The following is a 4,678-nucleotide window of genomic DNA, read 5'->3' on the forward strand; positions in this document are numbered from 1 at the left end:
TGTGAGGACATAGTTTCTTGCTTCTTAATGAAGTAAAGTAAAATAGTTTTTCATTTTATTATTTATAGCCAAATTAAACAAACCACTTCCCAGTCATTATTTGTTTCAGAAATTACAGAATACCATCTGAATGTTGATATAATTTTTGGGGTAAATCCAGTTTGTGCATAGAGCCTTCCATATCTCCTCTGCTGACAATGAGTAGAACTGTGTACCGTAAAGGAAGGTGTGAAATAATTTACAGTCCTTCTGCGTAAGGCAGATGGACTCATAAAAGTCCCAGCAAAGATCCTATGGTGCAAAGTGATGTAGGAGTGGAAGGAAAATAAGGATGAATAAATCAAAGAAACACTATAGCGTTAGGGATACAAACAGAAGAAAATAGTGAAGCCGAGGCTCTCCCCTGCTGCCTTGCTGTTTGCCTTTACGGACGGGAGGGGAGAACAGTGATCTTCCTCCCCGGCCCACGGGCACATTGCTGGAAGCCAGCAGGAGAGGGAGAGGGAAAGAGGACCTGGGGGAGCTCTTACCTACCTTACACATATTGCCCCCCTTACACACTTCCCCCTTATACACACACTCTGCCCCTCACACACAAACAAACTGCTCCCAATACACAAACGGCCCTTCCATACATACACTGCACCCCTCACACACACACGCACTGCCCCCCATACACACGCACTGCCCCTCCATACGCATACTGCGACCCTCACACACACTGCCCCTCCATACACATACTGCGACCCTCACACACACTGCCCCTCCATACATGCACTGCACCCCTCACACACACGCACTGACCCCCCATACACACACACTGCCCCTCCATACACATACTGCGACCCTCAGACCCCAGGCAAGCTATCAATCATTTTTTTGAAACGGTTTAACTACTTACTCTGGAAGGGTGCCACGGCACTCCTGGCACCAAAACCACTACAGAGAGCTATAGTGGTTATTGTGCCTGGATTGTTTCTTTAAATGATCTGCCAGTGCCCCTCCCAAGATTAGTTTCTGGAACCGCCACTGCCAAGTGGGGGGGGGGGGGGCGCAATTGGGAGAGGTTAATTTTGAGTAACCGTCAAAATTTTGAGTGACCGTCAGTGCACAAATCCCATATCTGTCACAGCAAAATAGATATTCAAATAACATAAAAAGCCCCGCACCCCCCCCCACCCCTGGGTACGAAATCTGCATGTGTGCCTGTAACTCTGTATGTATTCCTGGTAATGACTGTGTGTCTGTGACGGTACAGCTGTGCTTGACTGTATGCCTGTGACTGAGCATGAGTGTGACTATGTGCCCGTCACTGTATGTGACTGTGGGTGTTCCTGAGTTTGACATCTGGCTATATGCATATGACTGAATGACTGTGTCCTTGTGACTGTGCATGTCTGATTGTGTGACTGATTGTATGTATGTGAATATATGTGACAAGGTAAGCAAGTGACTGTATTTGTGGATTTGTATGTTTGATTGTGTGTCTGTGTCTATGTGACTGTATATGATATAGTGTATAATTGTGACTGTATGCTGCTTTTCAAAATACAGATTAAGGAACATCGTATACAGAAAGAAAAATACAGTTTTACATATTACAAGGCTACTAAAATCACCTGTATTAGCAAACGAATATGGGGATTCAGTTACACCATATGGCGATATTGTTAGGCCCATCACTACATCACAGTACCTCAATATCGGTGGGTTCTATGCTAATTTTACCATGGAAGATGAGACTTCCCTCAAATGAATGCTTTCCTATGGTCATTATCAAAGCGGCACCTATAGTGGAAGGGTGGGTGCTTAACACAAACATGAATCTGGCCTGAATTCCAAATAGGGGGTAATTTTTTGAGTGTATGCTGTTCCTTAATCTGCATTTTGTATATATTTTGGTCTTTACAGCAGCACCAGAAATAGAGTTCTAATGCTCTTTTTATAGATTCAGTGCTATTTAGAGGTAGTATAGAGTCAAGCCATAATAACAAAAACTGAAATTAAATTTGTGGCCATGAATTACAGTGTACCGGGATGGAGTGGGACATATAAGTTTTTGGGATATTGTTGCTATGTTTTATGGTCCTGACTTTTAAGACCCTCATAGTGTGGTCTATATAGCTGAGGATGCCATGCCTAAGTCAGCATTCGTCACACCGTTCAGCTTATACCAATTTCGGGTTACACCGGAAGAACGCTCCGGCTGTGTTCCAGTGGATGGTAGACTGGTTCCTAGATGGTCTCCAGGACTATGCCTGTGCATACATAGATGACATCGCCATCTTTAGCGTTATGTGGGAGGAGCATATATGAGCTGTGTTCGACAGGATCCGGAGAGCAGGCATGACGCTTAAGCCCAGCAAGTGCCATATAGGGATGGCCAAGGTCCAGTATCTGGGGCACCGGGTGGGTTGTGGGAAGCAAAAGGCCGAACCAGCCACGTTTGAGGCTATAGCCCAGTGTCCTTCCCCCCGAACCTCAGGTAACTACCGAAAGTTTGTCCTGAAGTATAGTGTCTTCACTAAACCCCTCAACCACCCCCGGCAGGTAGTATGGGCCCCCGAGTATGAGAACGCATTCCAGCAACTGGAAACAGCTCTTGTAAATGCCCCAATGCTCCCAATCCATCTGTAGCAGGCCGAGGGTAATCTGAATGGTTACCTCAGCTAATACAGAATGAAGAGACCCATCTTCCCCCAGTAACTGGAAGACACACAGTTCCAGGGGTACAACAACATACTTTTCGCCATGCAAGGGGTGAACACCAGACACAGACAATGACCCCTCCCAGGGTCCTCCCCCTCCCAGGGGCCTTTGCATGTGACAGTGACTCCAATTCCTTTGTCCCCAGTTCCTGCCACCTAAGTACAGGGTTTTCCACTTTCCGGGACAGGGGGGTCTTCTTGTCCAGGATCCTCTGTACTTGGGAGTCCCAGCGCTGGAAAGCCCACCAACACCCCCCCCCCCCCTCTGATTGTCCACAAAGAGATGTCCACACCAAACCCAGGGACCTCCACAACAGTGTTCGGTGCGAACCTCCTCTGTTCGTGAAGTCCCTGTGTGAAACCAGGCAAGGGAAGCATCTCCTTTTGGGATATGAACGTTCCCCCTGGTCGGCGTTCGTCCATAAGAATGGCAGCCACCCATGGGAAGCACTCATTAATTACTTCCCTTGCGGTTTCACACTTGTTGCGAAATGTTATTGCGGTTTCGCACTTATGTTGCAAGTTGGGGAACGTTCTAGTTGATTGGTGCGAACATTCCAAAGGACACTGGGGGGTCCTTTTTTGGGAAACGAATGCACCAGGACACAATCAGTGAATGCTCCCCCTGGTTGGCGTTCATATATACGAAATGCTGCCACCCAGGAGAGGCACGCACCGCTCTTCTCCCTTGTGGTTTGTGGTTTTCACACCTCGTTAGCGAGGTGTGAACGTTCTAAATAAACATTCTAAATGGGGTATTGAGGTGGTCCCTGTTAGGGAGACGAACGGCAGGTAAAACATACAAATATTCCCAAATACAATGTCGGGGGGAATACAGGCAATCACATAAAGAAAATTCACAGACAGGCAGCGGTCTCTCCACACCATCTAAATGCGTCTTTGTTCTCACAGATGCTTAAATGTTTGGATAGGGAGCAGTACTGAGCCACGTTGGAGAAAATGGAAAGTTCTGAGCAAAAATCCACAAAAATCCACCGGAGACACACCTACACTCCGATCCCGCAGAGCCGACTTGCTCAACAACCTCGACCACATGCTCTACCTTTGCATGTTCCCAGAGGAAAGTTGAAGAGGAGAAGAAGCGGGAAGCCATTCCGGCAGCCGGCTGGGCCTCAACAATCACGCTACTGTAGCAGATACCACTCACCCCGACTACAGAGAGATAATCCCAGATACCACCAGCGTGACCCACCTGTCCCTATAGCCTGCACATCAAAACACCATGCACGCAATGCTGTGATACCAAAGCTACAAACCCCTGTCAAAAGCCTGCGGCAGTCAATGCAGCGGTGCCGGGCAATGTGGACCAGGGGGACTGATCTCGAGGGGTTGCCTACTGAAGATGGAGATCAGGACTTACCACACTTAGTCATAGGTTGAGTGGCCACCAAACTTCCTTGTAGTCTAGCTGTCCCTCTAATTAGCCTGTTGAATTCAGTGGGCGCCAAGTTCTTTGAACAGCCAAACTCCACTAGTTATATGAAGTTGTTTATTTTCATTAAAATTATGTCCCCACTGAATGAACCGCGATATGCTATTTTTATTATTTTTTTCAACTCATGTCCTTACAATTCTGTTTTATCTCTTGTAAAAGGCCCAGAGGCGCATGTTTATCCTGCCAATACGTAAAGCCTGACCGGGTGCAGCCACGATGCAGTGGTTTGGGGCCCAGTGATTACTAACCTCATCATTAACTCTATATAGAGGTCTAGTTACCTGCTGATGTATACATATATTCTGTGTTTAAGCTTAGACGTGTTAGGAATAAAAACGCTAAAAGAGTTTACTCTTGACTATTATCTTGTGTCCAGCACGATCGATTGTCTTAATCTGCTTGTTCTCAGGATGCCAATTACTACTTTGCCTATATCCTTTGACCTTACCTTATCTTAAAGAAGAAAATTGTGCACAGTATTTACCTGCCATGCCTACGTACCACTGTGTCTGAC

The sequence above is a fragment of the Pelobates fuscus genome, chromosome 11 (assembly GCF_036172605.1).
Source record: "Pelobates fuscus isolate aPelFus1 chromosome 11, aPelFus1.pri, whole genome shotgun sequence".
Taxonomy (NCBI): domain Eukaryota; kingdom Metazoa; phylum Chordata; class Amphibia; order Anura; family Pelobatidae; genus Pelobates; species Pelobates fuscus.